Below are 14,588 nucleotides of genomic sequence, written 5' to 3'. Positions count from 1 at the left end.
ACACTCAATACAATTGCAAAGTAGCTTCCGCAGCAGTTGCAAAGCGTGCCTGGCATGCGCAAGTAAGCTACGATAACGGCCCGACACTTTCGCTAACGCACAATAACGGTTTATATGTTTATACATAAACGGCGTCCTTTCACGTTATGAAAACAACAAAGTTCCAAATGCACTATAAAACAAAAGAAGTAAAGCTAGTTTCAGCCAGAAACCGTCCCTCTAAATTTCACGGTTGGCAACCCACGAGCCGACGTGCGTCGCACTGGAAAGCAGACGACATTCATGCCCTCTTCACCGCCGCCAGTATGCTCTCAGTTTTACGCCTTTTTTTATTATTATTCCTTTTCAATGTTTTTTTTATCCAACTTTCTAATCTGATCACGTCCAACGCTTTTTTTTTTGTCTTATATCATCATTATTATTCTGGCATTTTGTAGGAATATTTTAATTTCAACAGGGTGTGAGTCGACATTTGGTTGGGGCCAGCCCTATTTCGACGGTGAAAGTGTCAGAGCCTAAAACGTTTTTAATAAATGAGTCGGCAGCTCAGTCGCGGTACACGTGCGTTAGAAGCGTCCCCTGGCGAGCGACATATGCAAATCCGCCTGGTCGAGCGATAAGGAAGCGAAAGAGAGGAAATGGGAAAGAGAATACGACGTTCCATTGAGGCTGCAGTTCGTTAAAAGACAAATCTCTGTCGAGTTCGATTTCAGTGGCAAACGGGACTTGGGTGATGCCGACTGAGTTACGAAGGCATTCTGAAAGTTGTGTTCACCTTTTGCAGAGCGATTTTCTAAACACTCGAACTGTCCAATGTTGCTGGTAAGATGTCTCGTTTTAATTTGAAACGAATCTTTCGCGCTTTTATTCGCTTACGTTAGAGTCCGGCTGCGCACAACGCACTCTGGCGGATCTCTTGCGCATCATGACCATGGAGTCTCATTGGTTGCATACAGACACTCAAGATTCTGTTCGCAACATCAACGGCTCCCAATCTGACGCTTTTGCTTCTATCTATTGATTGATTGCCAGTTATTCTCTCCAGTTCTCGCCAGTTATTAAAGAGAACTCTTTTTCGTCATTTCAGCCTACCGCTTTGTTCGTCCGGTTGACCACTCCGTAGTACGTGAACCCTGGCAATTGATGGTTTGGTGGCTCATGTGTCTGATTTAGTGTCGTTTGTGTGGGTGTGTGTGTGTTTAGTGAAATCTCGTTGTACACTGTTGCTACTGTACACAGCCACCGCTAAAACTCCTCTTCCATTTGCCTGTGTTTCGAATGATTTATGATTTACCGTCTCGGTTGAAAGCACCGGTTGCTGCAATTTGGGGGTGGGGGGTGGGGGTGACGAGGCGTCGTTCAAGCAGTTTCTCGTTTTGGCCTCGGCATCCTCCATCAATTATGATGGCAATAAATTAATTAAATTAAATTCGCCGATATCACTTACCCACGCTGGTGTCACTCACGTGTGACAACCTACAGAATAAAAACCTATAAACGAGCGTATCTATATACAGAGTGCAAATAAAAGTACCCTTGCAGTTGTATCACAGCTTCGCAAGTCTAATGCAACAATCAAGTTTCACGCATGAACTATTCTGCTAAGGAAGAACAGCTGCTGTTCAAACTATTATTTACCCTAACAATCTTTCTGTTTCGTTTTGTCCCTGCATCTTCATCGCCTTACGAGGTCGTCTTCTGCAGGTGTTATCCTCATCACGTACATTCATATGCACATTCCTCATTGCGTCGTGGATCTCGCGTGTGAAAATGAGCTCGTTCACGACACATTACGAATTCATTCCAATTCAAACGAGAAAAAATGAAACCTTTCAACGCCTTGCCTTGCTATGCTGGCAGACACAACACGCGTCCAGCGATGTTATGGGGAAGATTCCTACCTGTATCTCAACGCAGCGCCACCGCCGTCATACCTAATAACGTTCACGTCTGTGGCTCTCCTATTTTCCATGTATACCTACTCTCCCCCCCCCCCCCGCCTCTTTATGTCCACTCCAACGTCTATATGTGCAAACCGTTCGTACTATAACCGCGCCTGCGTCCAGCTCCATAAGCGAAACACACTCGCTTCGCGCACGCAGAAAAGAACTTCCTCTTCCATCTCCTCCTTTAGGGAACACGAAGCACGAGAGGAAGAAAAAAAAATCCTTCCTTTTCGTGTAAACAGAAACAAAAATAGGAAGAAAAAATGAGAACCCGGCGCACACACACGCCAAGGAAGAAGAGGACCCTGTTCCTCATCAAACACGAGAAATGATAGGGATCGAAATTGCTCGTTTTCCTCCTTCCCCTCTTTCATTCCCTTTTACCCTCATTCTACGTCTTTTCGGGAGTGCCTCCTGCCATGGACATAACAAATACATCGCAGAGCGCGTCGGCAATACATCGCGCGCGCGCGGGGTATGGCAGCATCAAAGCTGAAGCTATCGCGCGCGTCCGATATATCTTTCTTGTTGTTAATGCTCGTGCGCGCGAGCGTTTGGCGCGTCGACGAGTTGCATATGGCTGTTCGTCCTGCACAAAATTGGTTCCTTATTGTTATGGCGCGCGCGTGCGTTGCGAGGAAGGGGAGGAATTCTTGCGCTTATGAGGCGATCGCATCCAGCGAGGACACAGGATACGCGTATTTGAGCTTGATCCGTCCAATACGATACACAAAGGCGATTTCTCGAGAGTGTTCGATATATGCGAACTTGCTTTGATGTTGGAAACTGAAAGTAGTATGCTTCCCGTATGTGCGGTGACTATACAGTGCAGCTTTCGTGATTTCTAATATCGTATTGATTGATTTTATTGGGATGGTTATCCGTCCAAAGCTCTGTTTTGTAAACGTAACGTATACTCTCGTAAATGTACTCTGGACGTACATTTGACTTGTCGAGAAGCCTTCCTAAGAATTCCTACGTTTTATGCGTGGTTTGTTTTACACGATACTTGAGTGACGTGATAAATTCGAATGGTTGTCGGTTTTTCAGGGACATCTTTTTCTCCCTATCTAGCCGAAGCAGGGGCGTAGCCAGAAATTTATCTTTGGGCAGGGGTGTGGCACACAAAAAAATTATTTTATCGTCGCTCCCACATTTAGGAGGCAAAATGCTGATCGCCAGCCACTCGAGATCTCAGCAATGGGGTAAAGTATCGCCCCTGGCGATGAAACTCACCATTCATCTAAATCTTCTTAAATCTTAAAAATAAAGTTGTTTGAAGTTTTTGTTTTCTCTCTCTATCTTTCGTTTTTTTTTTCTTTTTTCGCTGCGTGTCTATTAATGACCCCGACATTCAGCTTTATGTTTGAGGGGATCAGCAGCTACACTGCGCATAAGGTTAGGTCAGTAGAGTTGAGTTTGAGTTTGAAAATATAAAAGTTAGATCGATAGATGTACAATATAACTGCACCGAAATATTATGAACCCATGAACCTAATCGCTAATGATGAATTTTGATAAGTCTCGCGTATTTTTGGATGGTAAAAATAAAACCACCGAAATACAAAGTATTAGACAGAGAATTGGAAACCCTAAAGCTGAAACGCGTATGTACACATCGCTGGGCTTGATTGCACAACGACACTGATCATGTATATGCAACACCTGTCCGACACAATTGATTCAAATTGTCCGCGGCGAGGGCGTTGGATATACATGCATGAATCTGTATACGTACATTCACGTATACATAGGGTGATGATGCAAATTAGGCCTTAGCGATTTCCCAGTATGGCGTTACACGCGAGTGCGGATGTGAATCCTGTCCTTCCTCTTGGGAACAGGTCGCACGTTTCACGGGTAGGACTGCATCCTGTCATTGTGATCGATTTCCTGTTGATTCGCGGTAGAATGTCGGCTATATGAGCTCCATTCTGACGAGTAATCGGCCGAATCGGGATGCAAAGCAATATCGTCAACCGGGGAAGGTGTAGAAATTCGAACTTGTCTCCTCGTCGAACCGTTTCCATCCGCTTTTTACGCACAGGAAAGAGGGAAAAAGAAAAAAGGAAACTTGAGTGTGTTGCCCTCGTGGACATACCACCGGAGTCGTCGCTGCTTTTTCCGTATTTGGTCCTATTTTTTGTATACAGGGTGTCCCAGAAAACGTGTCATTGAATTATAATTTAAAAAAAACTGCGCCACCTAGAATCATGCGGTCAACGGCATTTGTTCTCACTAGGTTTTAGCAACCTCCTGATGTGCATGCCATGTAAAGTAAGTTTAATTATGTATTTTTTTGCGAACTGAACTCGGAAATTTGTCAAGTAAATGTCACTTTTTTACCCCACCAACATGAAGAGCGTGCCGAATTTACTCAAATACGTGATAATTGACACTGATATTCAGGACCTAGTCAGAACGAATGCCTTTGGCCGTATGATTCTATGTGGCGTAGTTTTTTTAAATTAAAATTCAATGACACGTTTTCTGAGACACCCTGCATGTATGTGTGTGCATTTGGCGCAGAATGCTCTAACATTTATACACCCCGTCCAGTATTGTGGCCCCATATGTGGGGCCACAATACGTTGAATCGTATTATTAATTTAAATTGTATTTAATTTGATTGGTTTAAGTTAAATAAATTGATTTGAAATTCTACAGTGGTCTTTAATACATCCTATTACAATTGCAAGCAGGATGTGGGACTATTTTTTGTGTGTGCGTGTGTTTCAACTTGACGCAGAATGCTCTAACATTGTACACCCCGTTCACTATTGCGGCTTCATATGTGGAAACCATACTTGAAATAGGTAAAAACAAAAATTCGTACTGGTTAAATGGTATTATTAATATTAGTTGTATTTAATTTTATTGATTTGAGTTAAATAAAACGGCTTCAAATTCAGCAGTGTTCTTTAATGCCTCTTATTACACTTGCAAGCAGGGGCGCGGACACGGCTGGGAGCTACAGACCATGAATTTTCATGTATACTACATCTTGCAAGTCGAATGCAATCGCGTTGTGAACATTCAGGAATAGAATACTGAAAATTTCAAGAACAGCTTTTGCTGCCGAATAAACGGAGCTGCGTACCTACGAGCCTGTCACCGGAGAAGGTCTGACATTGGATTTCGAATTAATTACAGCATTAATAATAATAATTTAAAATAAATTTGAAATTTGCTCTGCCATATACGCACATATTAAAATCTGTTTTGGTCCCCTTGAATTTAATTCTCTACGTTTTTATATCTACGTAGTTGTGAATGTTTTAAAATAACGTGCAAAACTTTATTACTGCTTCAACGTTCCTCTTTTTTTTGTTTGCCACTGTATACAGTCACTCTTTAACTATTTGTGTTTGTTTCAGGGACTTTACTATCAAGCCTTGCTTTAACAGTCTCGATTGTCTCTCGTACTTTTCAATTGACGTGCAAGAAAAATATTGAGTGACTGGTTCAATCACGTAATGAGCTATAATCTAATTAATAATAACTTTAAATAATTATTTTAAATTGCGAGAATACTAGAATTAATCGTGGAACGTGCGTATATACGTAATAGACCCCGTATTCTACGTCAAGGCCGCGACGATGTCAATAACATGCTTTCTCAGTTCTATCCCACGCAGTTCATTACCGCCACCAGCCAGAAATTCCGATGCTGTACACGGATTCCCTCCCACCTCCTTATAACTATCAGTAACTCCCCCCCCCCCTCCACTTGCTCGTGACGTACCATCACTGATGAACTTCTTCAAGAAGCCCGACCTCTAATAGAAAAAAAGGAAACCCCCTTTTAGGGTCATCACCAGCCACCGTCCACTTCCGTCTGCGTTCCGTACCGGCGGTTCAAAATTTACATCGCGTTCGAATTAAAGAAGCACTCGGAGGGTCAAACGGCCCGAACAGCTAGGCCTGGTGCTTACGTTCATTTCGCGTAACGTGCGCTCAGCCAATTATTTGCCGGGTTATCGGCCGAGAGCGGGAGAACTTTATTCACGATTTCGCCCCCGAACCTGAAACTGGCGGGCGTCATTTAAAATCAGGAAGCCGACACGGACGTAATCATTTGATCACGACCATGCAGGGTAAAACTGGACATTGTAAAGGCCCTTACGGATGCAATTTACGCTCCCGCGTATAATTTGCACCATCTTATGAATGCGATATTCGGATAGGATGTTTCTTGTGTGATTTTAATGGTCGTTATTGGGCCTGTAAAAGTGGCGATACGACGAATGACAAGCAAGGGGTATCCAGCCGTCGTGATTTATCATTTTCCATGCGGGGTCAATTCCACCCACGGAACGACCCACGTATTAGTGGAAGATGTTATTATATCTCGGATTCCGTAAAAGAGGTGCACGCGCAGCTTGCCGTGGGGAACGGTGTAGATTTTCATAAGCGTACTATAGTGTATTGGAGGTACGTATATGCTACGTCGCTACACCAGTTTGATAGCCTGTCATTTGAATTGGCGAAACCGAACCTGCACTTCTTGGTTGCAACCTTTCATGTTCTTATATAGGCACCTTGAGGCTTGTAGTGTTCTTGTGTTTCTCATTTTGTCTTTTCCAGCCTCAGAACACTTACTTTCCAGCTGCGTATCAGGCTGTGTAGTTCCGATTTAGGAAAAATCTTCCCAGTAACAGCCTGGTAATCTTCCTGGTGATTCGTGGATATGCCGTCGTATCTATACAACGGTATTCGGCTGTATCCACATGAATGGATATGATGAATGGATGATGAATGGACGTGAATGGATATTCGCGCGATTTTGCGTTCTTCATGCTGCATGGTTTCGTTGGTGGTCTTTTCCCGCGACTTTGATTTTTTTTGTACTTTGTAAGCTGTCAATTTTGAACTGTTTATTGTCAGTACATTGTAAGAAAACAAGAGGGAAATTACAGCTTGTAGTCCCCCTAAGTTTCAGGTACTCCCCATTCCAGTCACGTGACCACTATATTTACTCCCCGGCACTGTGAGTGGTCTCATCAACTTGCGTGGATAATTCCCTCTCCATTGCTCGTCATATAATTTAGTCCCGATGGGAATTAATGGCTGTGGCATCTGGTCCTCCAAAAGGACGAAAATTACGTACTCCCGTTAAAGAGTATACATAGCTGTCCACGCTTCCTCTGTAACGCTGTTTGTCCTATACGTGGATAAATAGACGTTAAAAAATAGGCAGAAAGCAAAAAGATCGATTATAAGAAAAAAATTAATGTACCAGCTTCACCTGTCATGCTGGTACAGCGCCCGTCAACCTTAATAGTAACACTGAAAAAATATGGTTTCGTTTCCGAGCTCAATTGCAGCAATACTTGGGGCCATCAGGAAATCTTAATTGAACAAAATTATTATGTTAGTTTAACGCAATGATTTTGTTCACTTAACATTCCCCCAGTGAACAAAGGGTGACTGTTATCGCGCTCCAAAATGAGACCGAATTTTTTTTTTTTTTCAGTGTTATTCTTAAGGTAGATGGGAGCTGTACATCTTGCACAGGTCATGCGTAGACGGTGTTCCATTTATCTACCTCCTATTTTTTAGCAACTCTTTTTGCGTAACTGTTTGACGGAATATCAGACACTGTATAGGACTTGACCCTCCTTCTGTTCGGCATACATTCTTCGTGAACTAATTCCGCAGCTACTTGGCTAACGTACTTGCGTATACATATCTAAAGTTGCAACCCTTGCAACGCCCAAAGTACAAGCCAGGAGGCCGTTTTGGTTTCTTTCTTTCTTTCTTTTTAAGCTCTGTTCCTATGCGGCGAGCTTTTTCAGCACCCTTTAAGACTTCCAACTGGCCAGTCCTTTCTGCTTCAAGGCCGCCTTGCTGTACGTGATCGTTGGGCGCATATTGGACTTGACGCCGACGCCAACGCGAGTTTGCCTTCTGCCATTCTCAATTATAAAAGAACACGCACGTCCATATATATAGCAGAGCACTCGTAAGCGCATAGGTACCTTTTATTTTTATTTTATACGAGTTGCACGCGGCCGTCAATCGAGTGGGGGTACGAAATGGAAATTGAAGGTAAAATATATTGTATTCAACCGGAAATGGCTATCTTGAATAATAATAGTGCACCGGCCCTGTTTTATAGGCGAGGCAGCGGTGTGAAATATGTCCACGCCTTCCTATATAGTTTAGAGCGTCGGGTAACGATAAATAATGCGCACTTTGTGAAATGGCTGCGGCATTGGCACGTAGGCGGTTAGGTGCAATGTTGGTGCTGGTATCTGGGCAGGTTTTGTAATTAACTTCGGAACTATGCTTACGCGCTGAACATGTTGTATCGTTTTACGATGAGATCAATGTGCAGTTTTGACAGAATCGCTCACTTCTGGTCAACACCTATAACTAACAAATTATAACTAACAACTTATATACGTAACTAATTATGTATATAATCTTCCCGTAATAAAGTTGTTGTTGTTGTATATTGCGCGGGCGGTGCTCACTCTTTTTTTTTTTTTTTTCGGAGGTGACCTATGTACCTTAATCTCCTTTTTTTTTCGTCTAGTAGTGCTGTGATGTGAAATTAGAGCTATGCTGAACTTGTTGCGCTTGTGGTATGCTGCGATGAAACGTTATTGGCGTATACAGGGAAGGGTAACAGCCACGGTGCCACTTCCTTTATCCGTTTCTGATATTAGCTGTTCAATCTCGTTTTGTTTGCGTTTTTATTGCCGTTTCCGGTAATAGAACGGCTGTTAGAGTTGCAGGTGTGCAGCTCTGTCAACACCCCCTTTTACCTAAGTGCTGCTTCGGTGTCACTCGTACACACCACACAAGTAATTCCGTAATTTCAAGAACGCTAGAGACGTGTCTCCATACTGTAGAGCGGCCTGAGTCCAGCAAGTCTATATAAATGAGCCTAACCGGACCTCCTCCCAAAGTTGCATCCATATTAAGCGGACCATATCAAAAAAAAAAAAAAAAGAAGAAATCACAGGCCCGTCTTCTCGTGCTATGTCGTGCTGGAGTCTGTCGTTGTAGGTCTGCGTTGACATCATGACCTATGCTGACTGAGACGAGCAAGCGGCGGCTGCATCCTGAAGATCACATATTGCGCTTCCCAAGCTTTCGTTTCGTATTCAACTCATGTATTACAGGGATTAGCCCCATTAAAAACATCAAAATAAAATAAGAAGTCACTCATGTAATCACGTATACGTAACAGGAAAAGCCATTCCTCGAATCCAATGCCAAATTCGTTTGGTTTTCGTTTCTCTCTCGGTAATGGAGGACCGTGATGTGCGTCTCCGTTTTCGTTACCAGTGTTCCAATTTCGGTTACATGCCGTTTCTGTTTCCGTTACCGTTCGTACGTGGAAAGTCGCCCCATCCCCCTCCCCAGCGACTCTCTGTGTACACCGATGGATCAGTGTCTCAAGGCGGTTCAACAGCAGCCTTTTGCATCCCACATGAAAGCCTTGAAGTGGTGCTGAGGCTCCCCTACGAAACGTCATCTACTGTTATGTATGTATACCGTCGTCATCGTTTGCCTGGGCCAAGGCAACACCATATAGAGAGAGAAAGCTTGCTTACTCGTCGCCATGACGTAACAACTAAGAGCCAGCCAATGAGGATCGCGTTTTTGAACAGCCGTAGCCAATCGCGAACGCGCTTTCAGTGGTCGTAGCCATGGAGACGAGCCACCGTCAGCCGCATGGGCAGCCACTGTCGTCTGCGAGTAGTGAACGTCCCCGTCCCCTCCTACTAAATTGGAAAACAAAATAAAGCGCAAATCGGTCCCATATTTTTCTCAATACTTATTTTCTGGAACGCATGTTTCATTTTTAGTCGATAGGTTCAAATTTGCGAAGTTAGCTGCAATCATTTGAGAGTTCTTGAATTCGCAGAACAGCGAATCGCTGTAGCAGACGAATTCTGTCTATATGTGTCCACGTAACGAAGGAGAGAGAGGGGGCGTTAAGCAGGCCTTCTGTATCTAGGTGGCGTTGGCCAAGGAGACAGCGACGGTGGCGTGCCACGTGATGTCGCCACTCAACTCATTGTTGCAGTTTCTTTAAAAGCGAATTACGCTGGGTTTTTTTTTTTAATGATTAAACTGGCTTGGTCACCACTTGACGCTTGGTCATTGGGTCCTGGAACACAGGCGCGCCACTACGCAACACTACCGAGTCGGAGCTCTTCGCCATACTGACCGCGTTGAACCACATTGCGGGATCAGCGCGTGGACAGTGTTCACGAACAGTAAGGCAGCGCTAGAGGCTGTGGCAAATGATAGTACGGGTACCCAATCACACCGGCCTGCACGAAAACACCCGCGCAGGCGCCTTAGCACGTCGGACACATGGGGACGTCCCCGTCAACAACTGTCCACTACCACTTTCAGCCTCAGCATGTCGATTACAGATACGCCGAACCCGCCTCAGCCGCACTCGGCAGCTTCAAGAGAGCGCTGTCCGATTAGACGATCATCTTCGGTCCATCGACCCGTCGATGGACTTCGTTGCCACACACCACTGCTCGCGTCGAGAAGCGTCCATTCTGCACCGACTACGACTTCGCCAGGACACCTCTGCTTCTCTATAAAATGAGTCTTCTCCACTCGCCCAAATGCCCCACTTGCGCTGTTGAAGTTGATATTCTACATCTTCTCCTCGACTGCCGCAGATTCGACACCCCTCGAGCCCGTTCAGCAGACGCCTACTCGAGCTGCGGTGCACAGACTTTTCTCTGGCCGCTCTGCTCGGCCCAGTACGACGTCCCACACAGCGTTCTGTGAACAAAGCAATTTTGACGTTCCTCAGCGACACAGGTCTCATGAACAGCCTGTGAACTCAAGTCCTCATTCTTCAGTGTCCCACCCTCACCACTCACCCTCATACGCATTACCCTCATATCATTTTTTTTTTTTTAAAGTCATCTTTGTCTTCAATCTATCTCATCTTGCTTTCGCCTTTTGTTAGTTTATCCTTTATTTCCCAATTCTTTTCCTATCTTTTTATTTTACTTTTATTTAATTTTCTTTTGTTCTTTTCTTTGAAGTATCACATTGAGCATGAGGAGAACGAAGTACACAGGAGGCTCACGAACTTACTTCGTATACTTCGTTCTCCTCATGCTCGAGGTGATGCTTCAACGTTGCACCAGCGTTACACCACACAAGTTCAACGTTACACCACCTCGCTTGTGTACTTTTTCTCTCTTCTTTTCTTTCTTTTTTTTTTTTTTTTTTGCGGGATAGCAAGCCGACATGCCGTGTGGCTGACCTTTCCTCCCCCTTTTTTTTTCTTTGTTCTAATAAATATATCCCCCTTCCCGAAAAGAGGAAGAGGGTGAGAGAAGAAGAAGAAGCAAAGACAAACGCTGGGGGTTGGAGGCGTACGCTGGATTAAACTAGCAATTGATGTACCCTTTCCAGCTCCTGTGGCTCAGTGGTTAGCGTGCTAGCCATATCACGTCGAGACTAGGAGGTACCCGGGTTCGAATCCCGGTGCCGGCTGTGCTGTCTGGGGTTTTTCCTGGGTTTTCCTTAGACGCTTTCAGACATATGTCGGCACAGTTCCCCTAGAAGTCGGCCCAGGACGCACATTTCCCCAGGGCGTGAGTCGTGACGTTGCCCACATACGTGAGGCCGACAACGGCAAGCCCTTTCACCATCACCACCACCACCAATGTACCCTTTCCGAGGGTACTTTCTGTTCCGATCGAGGGTTTGGTTCCTACTGATACTGCGCAATACAGACGTTGCGCGTAAGGATATCATGGATAATGGGAAGGAAATTTTGAGTTTTCTCTCAGTAATGGACACCTGACAGCTTTATCTCGTATTTGCGAACACAGCATAGTGTCCAACGAATTACTGAGCCGCTTGCCATGGCTATGTACTATGTTTGGGCAGCCTTCCATGGGCATATCAAACTGGAAACATTGCAGCTGATTTGGTTTTTGGTGAAAGGTTTAAGGACAACCCGTATTCCTTAAACCGTGTATTCACACGAGCGACATCCATACGGAATATTTTAGTGGAAGAAAAAGCTAAAGCTACCATAGTGGAAGTTCCGCCGCGACTTACGTTAAGCATGCGCACGGCACCGGGATATCGGCAGTGGCGCACATAGCAGACGACACTATCGGCCCTGTCGTCTGCTACCGAATATCTTGTTGATGAGCCGCCGGATATTCCCCGTGGTTAGAGGAGCACGAAAAGACATGACGTCGAGCGCTCGCACTCATGCACGTGGCAACAGAAAAAGCTACAACGTTTTTCGCATCTTCCGCTGGAATATTCTGGCGGATGTCGCTTGTGTAAATACACGGTAAAGCGCAAAAATTTCTCTTTGCGGTATATAACAGGCGCCGTTACTTTGACACCAACATAAAAGGAACGGGATTTATCCGTTGCGTCATTCGTGGTTTATGACCGGTGGGGAAAAAATAAAATAAAGAAAACGAAATGTACGCCTTCCCTCTCCTTCTCAAGAAACCCCGACAGTGTGGAGAGGCCCCCATTGGTCTCCTCAAACCGTCTTCCGCGACGATTGGACAAATCGTTTGCGCGGAGACCAATGAGAGCGCGCTTCTTGAGAAGGAGAGGGAAGCGTATATACCTTGCGGTTCCTTTCGCTCATAAAACAACTCAAATCAACAATCAGCCTTTCGAAAATAGAACGACAACCACCCGCTATAGTACGACAATCGGAACGTGCAGTTTGTGGCTTCGGAACGCTCGTCTTGTTCTCTCCACAACAATCCCTCACACTCCGAATTCGTGCCTTGACTACCAACCGCCTATTTTTCAAACTTACTCTCACTAGTCCTCCTGCCACTAGATGGATTGCTTCTCCGACTTTGCCCCCCTCCCCCTGTCAATGTTTCTGTTTCTATTTTGTAGTGCCTTTCCATCAGGCACACACGAATGCAGACCTGAGGTCGTTTAGTACATACCGTTTCGTGCATGCGTCTCTGTTGAACTTTTCGTCCTGAAAAAGAAGTTCGCGGTTCACAGAGGGGAAAATGGGATGCGCTAGTAGTTATTGAAAATGAACGGCCGCTGCGTCACTGTTACTTTTTGGGCGTGGCACTGAATGGAAAGGGGAGCGAGGAGATTGAAGAGATGGTGTTCGGAAAGCATGAGTTGGTGTTGAGGAATTGATTATGAAAAAGGGCATAAAAAGCGGGATCTTTACAAGTTTGTTTTTTACAAGTTTTACCTTTGTTTTCTTGTTTCATCTGCGGGTAAATATCGCCGTACACTTTATGGAACAGTTCTACGTGAAGTTAATTCACTTCAGTTTTATTTTGTGTACGATTTAAATGGTTTAAAAGAGAGCAAACGTAATGTTATTATGCCAGATACGTACGAAAGATATTCGTTGTCGTTGCATGAAGCTGATTGATTTTTATATTTTACTTTTCAATTGGTCAACCAATCAGTCAATTAAGCTGATTGCTGTAGCGATAGCGATCCATACTGGCGTGATATTTCCACGGTGTGCGTGGTTTTAGAAGACATTGTTTTTGTGTATTCATGTTAAGTAAGCTTCTCTGTAACCTCTATGTGATGGGGCCTATATGCGTGGATATATGGCTTGCCCTTGGAATCTAAAGCAACTGCTGGATGATGTGACACTTTGAACAGTTTAAATGTTAGACATTGCACCAACTTGTCCCACATGTCGTTTTACATTTACTGTGACCCTTTGTCCCCTTCAACTTTAATGCTGTATACAGCGAAGTTCACATGTTCACACACACGTTATATTTCTTTCAGAGTCCTGCCGCTTGTTCCACCGTGAGCAAGGAGTTAGGCCCATTTATTTCAAGTAAGCTAATATGAAATTTGATAGTCAGAGAAGCTATACGTGATTTGCAGTGTGCATTTTCTGCACAATGCGTTCTGCACAATGTGAAGCCTGCTTCTGCGGTGCACCTTTCCCGCAATTCAGTTGGAATCAGAGCGGAGAACACGCGCTTACGTCGCGCTGCCGGTTGAACTAGGCTGAGGACGTTACGGATTGACGTCATCAATCTTACGTATCGGCGTTTGACGATTGTGTGGGAAGGCGGACGTTTGCGCGGTAACAATAGACCTGCCGCTGCGTACTGTGTAAGGCTTTTCCTGAACCTTCCCTGGCGTGTGGCTTTTTTGTTGGCTTGTTCGTGGCTTCGCTGTTTCTCAGGGCAGCCCTAACAGCTTTCGAATTGACACTTCGGCCGCCTTCAAAACCAATACTTTAAAAGTTATCTAGTTATAGTCTTACCTAATTCATTAATTAGGCACAAGGAAAGATGATGATGATGACGAACAGAAAAAAAGAGGGAGATAAGTCGCGAAAGACAATGAAGAAAATATACATATATATATATATATATATTGGCGACTACGACAGTCGACTGCTAACAACACTCGTTTGTTTCATACGCATATAGCGCTCCACCTTTTTAAAAAAAATCTTGAGGCACGTTGTCGTTGGAACCCCCACCCCCCGCGTACATGTCAACTTTACACCCGTTAAGTGGTGCAGGTCAAGCAGTAATCGAAGGTGCACAAAAACGCCACGTGATGATGATGATGACGTGATGAGGCTCGCTTTATCTACGCACACCGTTGTAAACATATCACGCCATCAAGCAATCAATCCGTCACAAT

At 44.6% G+C, this 14,588-nt stretch overlaps 2 protein-coding genes across 6 annotated transcripts in view; one reads left to right on the top strand and one right to left on the bottom strand.

Annotated features, from left to right (window-relative positions):
• LOC135391155 (uncharacterized) overlaps positions 1-14,588 on the top strand; it is a 247,571-nt gene that overhangs the window by 77,536 nt on the left and 155,447 nt on the right. For 3 of the 5 annotated variants that reach the window (XM_064621277.1, XM_064621276.1, XM_064621281.1), the window contains one exon: positions 13,710-13,761. The exons of the other annotated variants lie outside the window; for them this stretch is intronic. The gene's annotated coding sequence lies outside the window, so the exon portion shown is untranslated. The remainder of the gene's footprint in view (positions 1-13,709; positions 13,762-14,588) is intronic. 5 annotated transcript variants of the gene reach the window in all.
• Positions 1-14,588, bottom strand: part of LOC135391144 (uncharacterized) — a 168,058-nt gene that overhangs the window by 111,453 nt on the left and 42,017 nt on the right. The gene's annotated exons all lie outside the window — the stretch shown is intronic.

Source organism: Ornithodoros turicata, chromosome 4 (genome assembly GCF_037126465.1).
Source record: "Ornithodoros turicata isolate Travis chromosome 4, ASM3712646v1, whole genome shotgun sequence".
NCBI lineage: Eukaryota > Metazoa > Arthropoda > Arachnida > Ixodida > Argasidae > Ornithodoros > Ornithodoros turicata.
Note: the sequence above shows the minus strand (reverse complement) of the source record. Positions and strands in the feature narration are given on the sequence as shown.